A 15,563-nucleotide genomic window follows, 5' to 3' on the forward strand; every position below is an offset into this window, starting at 1 on the left:
GGAAAGGAATACATACTCGCTTCTAATCTCAAACTGTATTTTTGAAGCTCTTAGGGTCCGGGGCTTTGAGTATGGCTCCTTCGCTCCCTCAATAATTACGAATAAGGATATAGGCCTGAGATCCCTGGACCTTCTATCGCTGTTGCGACTTTGAGCAGAGTTGGCTGCATACAGTATTAAGTGCTTCTTGCAGTAGGGGGCTATGACCAGAGCATGATTGTGAGCAGTCCTGGAGTCGGCCCCCCGAGCCGCGGCGTGGTGCATGTGACGTGCGGAGAGAAATGGCTGACTTTAAACCACCGAAGAGGCATGTTAAGCTGTAATGCTACTTCTTATCTCAGCCTTGCTCTCCCAATGCCAATTAAGGAGAAAAAGTGACACTTAAGGGCCAATCTGGAATGTCTCATGTTTTTGTGTTTAGCGCACCGAATGTTCCCTGCTCTCAGTACCTGCAGTTCTTTATGAAGGTTGACCAGACCAAACTCTGACATCGTAGACTGTAATTGGATAGTATGTGCCCATATGTGCTGCGCATGCTACATTCTCCTCCCAGGCTTCACAGCGTCGAAGCATGTGGAACAATCCTTTGGCTGAACTTGGCTTATGCTGCCATGAAAAAGATAAAGCACATCATATAATTAAAGGCAGGCCGGAACACATTTACTTGTTTTCCATGCTGCTGCAGAAGCCTGTGACCTGCTAAGCAGTGGTGACCCGAATTTGCATTTTCTGTTATTAACTCTCAAAATCTAAGATTTGTCTAACTGTTCAAATGTTCCCATGACATGAAAGGTTCACCTTACCTTATTACACTTATTTTTCAATCACGCTGATTAGTCTTTGTTCAACATGACCTGATACATGCCCATTGCGCTGCCGGTGTGTGGCTTTTTTTTTACTCAACGGTGGCGCAGTAGGCTTACACAGATTTACAAGGTGATGTAAAGACACCCTATGTGACTTTTCATGGCCTTGTAAATATGAGAGCGTGAAAGGGGTGTTCAATGGGTGTTACTGTGGGTGTTCCCACGCAACATCCATGGAACTTGACTAGGGTGACCAGAATTGTAAAGCCAAAAACCGGGACATTTCCCAAAAATAGAAGAAGGACTACGATTTTACTTCCACACAGCGCACAGAATGACAGTGCTCCTTAGCAGAGAATTACGGAAGAGGCAGTAAGAACGTACATAAAATGCTATTTTTAAAGCCAATAGCATGCCTGTTAATTAAATTGACTTCTTATAACAGCAGCGAACTATCCTTGCTTTGCAAAACTTAAAAAGATACCTCCCAGCTTTTTCAGCTGACCCTCTCTAAAAACCGGGACATGAGCTTAATTTCTTGAAATTTGCCGGGACAGTTCGCAAAAACCCGGGACTGTCCGGGCAAATCCGGGACGCCTGTTCACCCTAAACTTGACCCATTCCAAGATTTCCAACATTTTGTAAAACTGGGATTGGGTCAAAATGTATTTCTCCTTGTTTTTCCTCTTTTTATGCATGCAGTATTCTGCAGCATACATAGAAAGAGGAAAATACCATCAGTGATTGTTTTTGTGGAGAAAGGTGTCCCTTCCTGCACAAAAACAATCATACCCACAGAGCAGGCACCATTGCAAAATTACGCAAGGGTGCCCACAATGGCGCATGACAGCCAATTGTGCACCAGTGCAGCAGATAGCACAGGGATGCGTCGAATTGTTGTTAATACAACTCATCCCTGTGCTTTGAAAATGACGCAGCACAGCTAAATGGCTGACGACGCAGCGCTTCATCATTTTCTTGTAGATGGGGCCCTTACAATTTAGGCCATTAACTTCACTCAGTTATACAAACTGGAAGTATCTGAGAAGAAAGAACAATATTAACATCCATCCCTCATCCCTCATCCACAGCTCCAGCTGTAGCAAGGAGGTGTGTCACACAGTTGTCTGTGCCATGTAAACTTTCAATCAATGGGAGCATTAAGTTGTGTATTTTATCTAATTGACATAAGCTGAATACTCTGAAATGTGAAAAATTACCCACACTTTAAAACTTATTTTTTAAAGAGTGATTTGTAGCACTCAGCTTCCATTTCTAAGCGCTGTAGATTTCATCTCAAACTGTGTCCACACGCCTCACTTTTTTCCATTATAAAGTAAGTAAACACAGTTCCACTGCTTATGAGGTCAAACAAAAATGTTCAGTATGATCAACACTTTGGGAATATTGCAGCTGTTTAAAGACTGCTCATTGATCATAACAATGCAAACAAAAATGCATTTGTGAAATTGAACTAATTACATGCACATGACTTCTTTGCTCCACTCAAGAAAAATTGTCACTCACAGTCTCCTGTAGTGCCCTTCCATTTCTGGTGCTTTGCAGCATTTTTAAGATCTTCTTAGAGTTTCGTTGCTTGCTCAAATAGGTGTAATTTCTGCTATTTATATGTTTCCCTCATCTTCATTGCTTGATTTTGCACGCGAAAAAGTGTCAGTCATTGAAATGTCACTCATAATTACACTGAAATTATGAAAATGTCACACATTGCAATCTGAAACCTTGGCAGCTATGTGCAAGTGCAGCGGTACCAAAGAGATCCTCAGTGTTGGGTCCACTCAGTGGAATGAAGGTGTAGCAAACAGCAGGGCAAATGCATATGTAGTCACCCTGGTGACATATAACATGACAGCAGAGTAATCACCAACTGGATCCCAGCTATTTGCTAATAAATGCAAGATAATCATCTCAGTGTAAGGCCCGTCTTCCTGGTGCTGAAACTTACTGGACAAGAAAAGCTGTTCTTCTTTTCCACCTGCTGTCGTGGAGGACCAAATGGATTCTCCAGCTTCATACTGCAGCCCACGTGGATTAGTCATGCACTTATTTGATGTTACCCAGAGAACGCCAGACTGTGCCTCTTGTAAATAACATGTGTTTGCCTGTCCTCATCTTCATTTTTTGGGAGTAGATTTGTAGCTCCAAACAAATGCTTAAAGGAATTAGTCAATATTCATTATGACAATCAGTGCTGTGTATTAAACACAACCGAAAGGCATCTGTGTTGCAAATATCTATCAGGAAAGGTAGCTTTGGCCAGGAAGCAGAAATGCCCAGGATTATCTGTGTGCTAAGGCCCACGGGTCCTTTTAACTCAAGCTGCAATGCCTAGATCCTGAAGTGGTATAAAACAGCTGTCACTCCCCCCATTCCTAAATTCCCCCTTCATGCAGAGTAGTGCCACAGTCATCCAAAGCATTGCTTCCATGATTGAGGGTTTTTAAAAGATTCGTAGCACGCACCAAGACTAACCCATTTACTTGCCTAGCCAGGGTCCTAGAAAAGGTGTAAATACACAAGTGTGTGTGCAACTGTGAAATAACAGCCTCATCTGTGTCTTCAAGTTTGGGCTGTACCCTCGATGTTTGCAAAATACATCCTTAATGAACAGCCACTGAAAGTCTACAAACTCTGAGTAGCATTTTTCTTTGTTGTTTACAGAATACTCCTGATCCATCTTTCAACTTAGTTTGTCTTTGGAGAAATGGCACATGTTGGTTCAGTTCCTTCCTGTTCAACATATGTTACCTGGTAACACTGGATTCAAGCTGCCCTCCCCGCGAAAGGGTTGGCATTGTCTGCAGCCTTCTTTAATGTTTAAATAGTACCTCTTTCAAATTTCAAATTTAGCTTTATTCGATTTGTTTGATAAAAAAAATCATAAAAGCATACAAGTACATTTTATACAGCAAGTCTAAAAACTTGTCCCCAACGAAGTTTTTATGAGACTCTATAAAACAGTTTTCCAGATGATAAGAGTCAATGATGAAGTTACAGCCGTTGACCTCATGTAAAAACATATGCAAAAGTTAAAACATGTAATGGTTACATCATGGAATTTCTATATTTCATCACTGACATTAAAAAACGTGAAACGACAAAGATGACATACACCTCATCTAACAAAAGTAATTTGTAGTAAGCGTCTTTGCATGTTCTTATGCCCCAGTGTTTTAGAAGAGGTAATAGATACAATTTCCTTGGGGCAGAATACAGATTGCAAAAGAACATAATATGAATATTACTTTGTGATGAGTGATCATCGCATGGGCAAATTAGAATCGAAGCAGTCCAGTCATTTTGTTTAGGGAAAGTGACCATACGGAAAAAGGTGCCAAGGCGCAGCCTGGTGAGAAGCATACGAGGATAAGGTGCAGTTTCGGTCCTAAGGTACAATTGCAAACCTTCGGTGGGAGTAATTCTTTGGTAGCTCAAGGTGGTATTTTTGAGTTTCTCTGCATCCCATCTAACACCTTCCAGGTGGATAATTAAAAGTTTTTTGAGAGACGACCTAGACAAATTTTCAAGGGACTCTGGGTCATCATAGTATTCGGGACGACCAATCTTGGCAAACATCAACCGGACATGTCGCAACCATTTAATTTTGGGTGCGACATCCAAGCTCATGCAATCCCTGATTAGATCTCTGTTAAATTGGCATTCCCTGGTAGTCCAAATTTTGTGCCAAAGCAAACATGGTGACAGCTTTATGAAGTCACTAAGGTATTTGAGGCCAGTCTCAATATGAGTAATAAAAGTTGAAGTAGATTTGCTCACCCCCAATAAGTAACGAATAAAAAGATTCTCGCAAATTTGGAGTGAGGACACGTCTTCAAAGCCCCATAAACCTGCTCCATAAGTGACTGTCGCTAAACACTTGGCTTGGTAAATCTGTATCATCTCAGCAATCGGCTTGCCCCCAATTTTCACTGCAAAAGTTCTCAGGGCACCAATAGCACGGGTAAAGGCAAGCCTCCTAGCCGATACTGCATGTTTCCAGGCTCCTTTTCTCTCAAAGACAACGCCTAGATAACAAAAAGTGTCTGTGGTCTCAATTCTTTGCTCGTCAAGGTATATCGAACATTGCGGCCTTTTACTCTTTTGGGTGCACGGCATGGAGAAAGTTTTTGAGATGTTCACTTTCAAATTTCTATTCCCCATGTAGGACGAGAATTCTCTTACCGCTCTCTGCAACCCTACCCTAGTCCTGGACATAATAGCCGCATCATCGGCGTATAATAGGATGGGTACAGGCCTACCATTGACCGCTGGGTAGTCATTCTGGAGATTTGTTAGATGTTCTACAACAGAATTAATATAAAAACTAAATAGAAGGGGCGCGAGTATACAACCTTGCCTAACCCCTCTATTTATGGGGAATTTCTGGGTACATTGCCCCTGGGTCCCGAACCTCACCCTGGCACCAGCATCTCTATAAAGCTCTTTGATAAAAACCACTATGGTGGGATCCACCCCAATGAGCTCCAATGTTGACCAGAGCTGCAGATGATCCACACAATCAAATGCTGAGCTAAGGTCAACGAATGTAACAAACAAATCCCCTTTTTTAGCCTCAGTATATTTGGACATTAATAACGACAGATTTAGGCATTGCTCCTGGGTGCCCAATCCCTTTCGGAATCCATATTGGAATTCCGAAATAACCTTATTTTCTGTCTCCCAGTGCTGGATCCTCTTTAGGACTATCCTTCCTGCAATTTTCATAAGGCCGTCTAGTAAGGATATGGGACGGTAGCAAGCCGGGTCGTCCCTGTTTCCCTTTTTAAAAATGGGGACTACAATGGCATCTGACCAGGTCTTAATTAAACCGCATTTGTTTCCCATATTCAGAACGTTGGTTAAGAGGGGAGCCCAGAATTCCAAGTTTGTTTTATAGGCATCCACTGGTGTGTGATCCGGACCCGGAGCTTTCCCTGAAGGACTTTCCCTAATTGCATTTTCGACTTCTAGGGTGGTAAAGACCAGATTAATTGGATACGGCGAAACTAGGGGATCGCTTTGTTGATAATCTCGCGTGAAGTTGTTCGAGGATGCAAGTACCTTTTGTTGGTTCATGCTGTTCCCCTGTCTGTTGGTGTAGAGTTTCCCGTAATGTTCAACCCAGAGCTCTGCTGTAATTGCTACATCTATGCAATTATCAGTATGTATTGGGTTGTATACTGATCTTATCACTTTCCAGAAAAGGTTGGTGTCCTTATTCCTGGCAGCTTCTCCCAGTGCCTCCCAGGCCTCCTTTTTCATGGTTGCTTTTCGGAGGTTAATTTCTCTCTTGTACTCTCGTCTAGCCTCAGAGATTTGGGCCCTATTTTTCGGGATTGCGTTTAAAACTTTCTTCAAGTTCTTTAAGGCGGCTGTGCACCTAGAATCAAACCACCTGGATGCACATCTCCCCTTCTTTTTGTGACTCTTAGTTAAAACGCCTTTTATGTACTCCTGTATATTGGTAAAAGCTGCCATAATCGCCTTAGGTTCCGCATCTTCTTCTAAGCAGACAAATATGTCTTCAAGGCAGGATAATATTAATTTGTGGAAGAAGATGGTGGGGTTCAATTTCTCCCACTTTAACACATAGCCGTTTATCTTTGCTAAGGTGACCTCCAATGGGTACAGTGAGCCGCTAGGTTCCTTTAGTTTCTCTACTTGGAGCCTAACCCCAAAGGTAATAGGGTAATGGTCACTCATTGGATCTTCCCCTATCTCCCAAAAGGTTATAAAGTTGGGCGAGGTGGGGGATATCAGTGCAAAGTCAATTATGGATTCACAACCTCTTCCATTATATGTTGGGGCAAAGGGAACTGGGGGAGAGCATGCCTGATTAACGAAGGTGAGGTCAAAAGCAAACATAATACTGTTAAGGAGAGACCCCAGTTTGGTGTGTGAGAAGTGAAAAGGGCCGTCCTCCTCACGATCTGCAAGGCCGCACAAACCTAACTCAGAAAGTGGGCAGATAGCACAGTTAAAATCTCCCACCCAAATAACTGTATGGTCTCCCGCGTTTTGGTCCCTCACTTTATGGATACGGTTTAACATTTTATTTAAGATGGATTCCATCTCATTTGGTGGCATATTGTTATAGAAATTCACCAGTATGACCTTTTGTGTGGTGCCCCATTTAAAAGAAAGGATTTGAAAATATTGGTCAGAGTGAAAATTATGCACTTTTATATCCCCCACATTCGAAACATCTGCAATACTTTCAACAAAGAGTACTGTATGAAAGGGGGTCTCTAGTTGGCAGTAGTTTGCACCCTGTCCAAATGGGGACCCTCTCTTTAATGAGGGAAAGGGAGTCACACAGATACCCCTGCTCACCTCCTTGGTAGCTTGGTAAGAGCAGTCAGACATATCTCAGAGGCAATGTGTAAAGTATGTGTACACACACACACACACACTAACACCAAAACACACACACAAACGAACACACACTAACACAGTGAAGACGTTACAAAAGGAGTCCACACCAGCTTAGAAAAATAGCCAGTATTTATCTGAATAAAACAAGACCAAAACAACAACAGTCCAACATACACAAGTCAAAATATCACTTTTAAACGATTGAGCAAGTTTAGTCCTAAGAAATCAATAGATGCGCTTGTTTAGGACAAAGTACCTTTGATATGCCAAACATCAAAGATGAGGTATGGCACAGGGGAGGTGAGGGGCTGGAAAATAAAACGATGTGTCAGTTCCTTACTACCCATTGGAGGTGATGCGTCGGTTCCTTACTGCTACATGGGGGGTGAGGTATCAGCTCCTTACTGCTAGGCAGGGTATTTGATGCTTCGGCTCCTTACTGCTAGGCAGGGGAGGTGATGCATTGGTTCCTTACTGGCAGGGGAGGTGATGTATTGGTTTCTGAACACGCTGCCTCAGTTCCTTACCGCGGTGGGTGTCAATGATGAATCGGCACCCAGGGACAATGTGTTGAAAATCCAGATGCGCTGTGTCCTTTCAACAGCTGTGAAGCTGGTCCCGTGTCGATTTCACAGCGGCGAAGCAGGTGCTGCATCTGAGTCAGTGTGCATGTCATGGACGTTGGCGATGCAGTGCTTGAGAATGAGACAGCGGCGACTCTTCTGACATGCGACAGCAAGCTGGTGCCTGCGGTGAATGCTGTGGTTGATCAGTGGCGTAACACAGACTCCCCTAGTCCCCGTGGTACGGGGGTTCCCATGCTGCAGGGGGCCCTCTCAGCATAGCACTCTGCTCTGACCGCTCCAGATTAATACCAGAGCTGGGGCCCCTCTATGTACCTCGCAAAGGGGCACTCTCAAGTTTTGTTACACCACTGTAGTCCTTGCCTCAAGCAGGAGCCAAACTTCGGGGCAGACATCGGCGATGTTTTGATCTTTACAGCAAGGTGTGGATTTGGACAGATGCTGGGAGTCGATGCGTGGATAGCTCCTTAAAATCACCAGATTTCACGTCCAAGGTCCCAGGAACTAGATTTGGCACCACTTGGCAAATCAGGACTCTCAGCAGAAGAGCCCAGGCACTGGCAGGTGAAATCTTTGCTGGCCCTATGACTCCTTAACAGGAAGCAAGTATACTCAAGCCTTGGAGAACTTTGGAAGCAGGCTACAGAAATCGAAGTCCAGTCCTTTCACTCCCAGGACAGAAGCAGAAAGCAGCAGACCAACACAGCAAAGCAAACAGCAAAGTGGCAACCCCTCCTGGCAGCCTATCCAGCTCTTCTTCCTGGCAGAATGGCAGTAGTCCAGACGTGTTATGAGAACATGGTGTTAGAGGTCCAGTACTTATACCCATTTCAGCCTTTGAAGTAGGCAAACTTCAAAGAACAGTCTTTGTAGTGCGCAAAACCCTCCCTTTCCCGGCCCTGTTTCCAGACACACTACAAGGGTGTGGAGACAGCTTTGTGAGAGAACATGTATTGGTGACAACTCCTCCCACTACTCTAGCTCAGAAAGGCCCATCAGCCTGGGAATGGACTATCAGGATATGCAGGGCACAGCTCAACTCCCTTTGTGTGACTGTCTAGAGTGAATGCAGAAACAGTCCAACTGTCATCCTAACCCAGATGTGTATTCAGTAGACTGGCAGAGGCACAGAATGGTTTAAGTGAGAAAATGCCAACTTTCTAAAAGTAGCATTTTCAGACCTGCAATGTAAAAACCAACATGGCTAAACGATGTATTTTTAAATTGTGAGCCCAGAGACCCCAAACTACCAATTTGGAAGATGGACTTGTAAGATGTTACTAGGCAGGTCCAATGCTAACCGATAGGAGAGATACACAAACTGTAGTGAAAAACGAAATTAGCAATAGTTCACTACCAGGACATGTAAAACACAACAGGACATGTTCTGCCTTTTAAGTACATTGCACCCTGGCCACTGGGCTACCCTGGGCCTACCTAAGGGTTGCCTTACATTTAATAAAATGGAAGGTTTGGGCCTAGCAAGTGGGTGCACTTACCATGTCGACATGGCAGTTTAAAATTGCACACCCAAACACTGCATCAGCAGGCCTGAGACACGTTTTCAAGGCAACTCATGTGGATGGCACAATCAGTGCTGCAGGCCCGCTACTAGCATTTAATTTATAGGCCCTTGGCACACATGTTGCACTGTACTAGGGACTTACTAATAAACGAGATATGCCAGATTGCCGTCCTTGATGTCTAACTGGTGCCCAGGGCCTTAGGCGGAAGTAACTTTCCCCGATTGGCTCCCCTCCCTAGTCACACAGCCCGTGCCACTCCCAAGATGGTCGCTGCACCTGACATGTACGCTACGTGCTCCCTCCGCCAATCACATGATGGCCACGACCGCGACATCAGGTTAAAACAACGTGTGATCCTTACTTCCCTCACAGCGCCATTGAGCCTGAAGGACGCCAGGATGTCCCATCTTCGACACTAAGGTAAGGCTCTCTACAGGACTGCCCAATACTATGATTCTTGACCCAGTCATTGACTATGCTTACGCCAGACGCGTGGCTACATAGGAATTATTTTTTCTTACAGGTCTGTAATCGTTGGCTACGCCACCCCTGCCTGAGTTTCCCACAATTGAAGGGAACCGCTTAAACTAATTAGTTTCCACCGGGCGTCTGCTCGTCTCTTGTACCCTATTACACCTGGTAAGGCTCTTTCCTACTGTCCCCCGCTCGCCTTGGCCTTCATTCCAGCACTTACCCCTTTTCCCCCTTCCCTAGGATGACATACCATCTCCGGGTTGCTTCAAACACCTACCGCACCCTAACATGGTTGCTGCCTGATGCCTTGTTCGCTACCTTAGGCGCTACACAACCAGTGTACACAGGTAACTGCCCCCCCTGCCCTCCAAATCACCGGTACTTCTGTCCTTCCATCTTGTTCTCAGGTTAATCCTGTTCTTTCAACTTCTGCAGATTCCCAGTACCACTTCCCTGGATGCCATGACCCTTCACCTACAATCTTAATTCTAGAACCGAGCCCCAAAAGGTGAGATCCTGTGCTAATTGATCCACCCATTCCCAGACTCTGACAGTGCCTCCCCCCCCCCTAGGCAAATTGTTATTTAAACTCACTGTTCTGCTCACCACTGGCAACACCTCCTTAAGTCACAAATAATACTATGTTCTCGTTCTGCGTGACTTGGACACAAACTCAAGCACGTATGGATGGTTTCACGTTAAGTATGGCATGGGCAAAAGTATTGCAATACTCTGTAAGCCATAGGGCTAAATCCTGTCCCTTGTTCCCTTTGCTTCCCTTCTCCACAGGCTTTGCATGATCAGGCAATCTATTTTAGTCCTGATGATGATCCTTTATCAAACATAGGATCGAAACGCCGTCGACAGTCTATGTAGTGACACATTAATTGCCATTGAATAACCTAAATGTGGATACTACATGAGGCCAGCTAGTTTAATTTTCTAACTTGTTACTAGCGCCTCCTTGTTCTTAAATTGCCTGCAATCCCTACCCTTTGTTTTGTTATATGTATTGTACTGGATACAGGACTGTATCCCACAGTGTAACTGTTCGCCTCAATTTTTGTTAAACATAACATTGATTAAATCAGTGTCCGGCTGGACACATGTGTCCTTATAGTACAGATTGTTGTCTATAATTGCATTTTCTCTCTAATTACTATAAATTAAGGACCGTTGTTGCTTTTTATAAACTTTCTAAAAGTAGCATTTTCAGACCTGCAATTTAAAAACCAACTTGGCTAAAAGATGTATTTTTAAATTGTGAGCCCAGAGACCCCAAACTACCGATTTGGAAGATGGACTTGTAAGATGTTACAAGGCAGGGCCAATGCTAACCAATAGGAGAGATACACAAACTGTAGTGAAAAACGAAATTAGCAATATTTCACTACCAGGACATGTAAAACACAACAGTACATGTTCTGCCTTTTAAATACATTGCACACTGCCCACTGGGCTACCCTGGGCCTACCTAAGGGGTGCCTTACATTTAATAAAATGGAAGGTTTGGGCCTAGCAAGTGGGTGCACTTACCATGTCGACATGGCAGTTTAAAATTGCACACCCAAACACTGCATCAGCAGGCCTAAGACACGTTTTCAGGGCAACTCATGTGGATGGCACAATCAGTGCTGCAGGCCCGATACTAGCATTTAATTTATAGGCCCTTGGCACACATGTTGCACTGTACTAGGGACTTACTAATAAACGAGATATGCCAGATTGCCGTCCTTGATGTCTAACTGGTGCCCAGGGCCTTAGGCGGAAGTAACTTTCCCAGATTGGCTCCCCTCCCTAGTCACACAGCCCCGTGCCACTCCCAAGATGGTCGCTGCACCTGACATGTACGCTACGTGCTCCCTCCGCCAATCACATGATGGCCACGACCGCAGCATCAGGTTAAAACAACGCGTGATCCTTACTTCCCTCACAGCGCCATTGAGCCTGAAGGACGCCAGGATGTCCCATCTTGGACACTAAGGTAAGGCTCTCTACAGGACTCCACAATACTATGATTCTTGACCCAGTCATTGACTATGCTTACGCCAGACGCGTGGCTACATAGGAATTATTTTTTCTTACAGGTCTGTAATCGTTGGCTACGCCACCCCTGCCTGAGTTTCCCACAATTGAAGGGAACCGCTTAAACTAATTAGTTTCCACCGGGCGTCTGCTCGTCTCCTGTACCCTATTACACCTGGTAAGGCTCTTTCCTACTGTCCCCCGCTCGCCTTGGCCTTCAATCCAGCACTTACCCCTTTTCCCTCCTTCCCTAGGATGACATACCACCTCCGGGTTGCTTCAAACACCTACCGCACCCTAACATGGTTGCTGCCTGATGCCTTGATCGCTACCTTAGGCGCTACACAACCAGTGTACACAGGTAACTGGCCCCCCTGCCCTCCAAATCACCGGTACTTCTGTCCTTCCATCTTGTTCTCAGGTTAATCCTGTTCTTTCAACTTCTGCAGATTCCCAGTACCACTTCCCTGGATGCCATGACCCTTCACCTACAATCTTAATTCTAGAACCGAGCCCCAAAAGGTGAGATCCTGTGCTAATTGATCCACCCATTCCCAGACTCTGACAGTGCCCCCCCCCCCCCCCCCCCCTAGGCAAATTGTTATTTAAACTCACGGTTCTGCTCACCACTGGCAACACCTCCTTAAGTCACAAATAATACTATGTTCTCGTTCTGCGTGACATGGACACAAACTCAAGCACGTATGGATGGTTTCACGTTAAGTATGGCATGGGCAAAAGTATTGCAATACTCTGTAGGCCATAGGGCTAAATCCTGTCCCTTGTTCCCTTTGCTTCCCTTCTCCACAGGCTTTGCATGATCAGGCAATCTATTTTAGTCCTGATGATGATCCTTTATCAAACGTAGGATCGAAACGCCGTCGACAGTCTATGTAGTGACACATTAATTGCCATTGAATAACCTAAATGTGGATACTACATGAGGCCAGCTAGTTTGATTTTCTAACTTGTTACTAGCGCCTCCTTGTTCTTAAATTGCCTGCAATCCCTACCCTTTGTTTTGTTATATGTATTGTACTGGATACAGGACTGTATCCCACAGTGTAACTGTTCGCCTCAATTTTTGTTAAACATAACATTGATTAAATCAGTGTCCGGCTGGACACATGTTTCCTTATAGTACAGATTGTTGTCTATAATTGCATTTTCTCCCTAATTACTATAAATTAAGGACCGTTGTTGCTTTTTATAAACTTTCTAAAAGTAGCATTTTCAGACCTGCAATTTAAAAACCAACTTGGCTAAAAGATGTATTTTTAAATTGTGAGCCCAGAGACCCCAAACTACCGATTTGGAAGATGGACTTGTAAGATGTTACAAGGCAGGGCCAATGCTAACCAATAGGAGAGATACACAAACTGTAGTGAAAAACGAAATTAGCAATATTTCCCTACCAGGACATGTAAAACACAACAGTACATGTTCTGCCTTTTAAATACATTGCACACTGCCCACTGGGCTACCCTGGGCCTACCTAAGGGGTGCCTTACATTTAATAAAATGGAAGGTTTGGGCCTAGCAAGTGGGTGCACTTACCACGACATGGTAGTTTAAAATTGCACACCCAAACACTGCATCAGCAGGACTGAGACACAATTTCAGGGCAACTCATGTGGATGGCACAATCAGTGCTGCAGGCCCGCTACTAGCATTTAATTTATAGGCCCTTGGCACACATGTTGCACTGTACTAGGCACTTACTAATAAACCAGATATGCCAATCACAGATAAAGCAATCATCAGTATAATTTAGACAGGGAGCATTTGCACTTTAGTACTGGTCTGCAATGGTAAAGTGCCAAGAGCCCTAAAACCAGCAAAAACGAAATGCAGCACACAATCAAAAACGGACTGGGGAAACTAAGTCAAACGATGCCAGGTCTAACAATTACACTTCATGTTTGAACCAAGGGATCTTTAGCACATCATGAACTGCCCACAAAGCTTCTGTAACTGGGTGACTTAGTATTGGCTCTGCCTTAATGCTGAGATTAGTCTCTACCGTGCCTAAATGTGGCTGGTCTCCCTCCATTGGTGTACTATCATGGCTCTAAAAAGATCAGTAACCTGTGAGCTGCCCTTGAGCCATATTTGTCAGTGATCTCACAGGTGGACAATGACATTTAAACACCCTTGTCCAGCTACATGTTTTCAGTAGAATCCCTCATCTGTTATAACTGCCATAAAAGATTACTCTTGTGCTAGATGTCATGGTCATTGCAATGGACTACTGAAATTATATCAAAGGCCCTGCCAGCCAACTCCCCAAAGAGTCCAAGATAATGTAACCTATCTCTTCCTATTTGCAATAGACAGGCCATATCCCCTCCACTCTGAGGTTACTCCACTGTCCAAGGAAAAGGTTGAAGTCAAGGTCTTCTGCCTCATACGCAGGGTTATTCAAAGATATGCACCCCTCTAAATTGCCAATATAATGGTGTTATATGGATCAACAAGACACCTAAACTCACCTACTCAAAACAGAATCGTGCTCTCAGGCAAGAGATAAACATTTTGATGTATCACTCCTTTCTTGATACACTCTGTTAGATTTCCCTATCCCCAGAGTTTTTTTTATATACCCATCACTCTGCAAAGAAGGAGAAAATGGAGGGGTATCTCACACCCATCCCTATTTACTGCACACATTTGTAGGAGAAATGGTTAGAGGACAACTGAGAAATTGCAATGTGTGTGAGGGTTTTATCCCGGATACTTTCCTAATCAGTAAACACACAATAGTTTATAATGGATTGTATTATTACAGTTTTATTATATGTCTTGTAGAATGTAAGGGTCATTATTACCATTATTATGATACAAATACCAGCAAAGGCAAACATATTTAGGCAGAATAATATGAAACCCTCAAACATTATGGATGGTAAGCAAAATTCTATTCCCAATTCATTCTTTGATCGGCCATGCTATAAAAACTTTCCCCACTCACAACTCCTGTGATTGAGCATGTGGCTTATCAGATGAAAACATTCTTAGCATGACTGCCAGGCATGCAGAGTTGATCCCCCTCTTCTCATAAGAGAGACAAGTTTATCTAGCTTTGTTCCTGTTCACTAAGGTTGCCCTTCGATGAAGGCATTGAAACCCTTTGCTAAATGTGGATGTATGGCCACCCTTTGCTGGGTGAGCGTGTCAAGTAACCCTTTGCCGGTCTCGGTCTCCAAGAGACCGATCTCTAAGCATGGTGGCATGGCCGTAGAGAGTTTCTGAAGGAGCATAGGGTGTAAGCTGTTAATGAATTGTGTAGCAGCGATGACCATTGTTATTATGGTTATGTGCAATTTATGTAAGTGTTTGAAACACCGTTCAAACTTCGAAAACTGGACAAAACTCTGATCAAACTGGATTAGTTATGTCAAAGCCTGTGTTATAGCCAGTCTTAAGACGTTTAGAAGACAATTCTAATGTACTGCTCCATTACACATTGGGGAATCAAGCTTAAGTTTAAAGAGAGAAATGTAAAATGCCCACAGGTCACCTTATTTAGATATGGGGCAGAGATGTAGCCAAACTCTGGGTTTTCCATGCTAAAACGGGAAGGTGAAGATCAGCGGGCAAGTGGGAGGCGAAGAGGTGTAGGTGGTGGTGACCAGTGTTGGATGTTTGTTCATCATAGGGTGGGGGGGGTAGTAAACCCCAAAGTATATTAATGTCTTGTTGATCTGGGGATTCTCTGAAATCCACAAGTAATGCCATGCATGCTGTACAGC

At 44.1% G+C, this 15,563-nt stretch overlaps 1 protein-coding gene across 1 annotated transcript in view; it reads left to right on the forward strand.

The window, feature by feature from the left end:
• Positions 1–15,563, forward strand: part of LOC144770291 (cytochrome P450 2B2-like) — a 393,669-nt gene that overhangs the window by 291,842 nt on the left and 86,264 nt on the right. The gene's annotated exons all lie outside the window — the stretch shown is intronic.

Source organism: Lissotriton helveticus, chromosome 7 (assembly GCF_964261635.1).
Source record: "Lissotriton helveticus chromosome 7, aLisHel1.1, whole genome shotgun sequence".
NCBI lineage: Eukaryota > Metazoa > Chordata > Amphibia > Caudata > Salamandridae > Lissotriton > Lissotriton helveticus.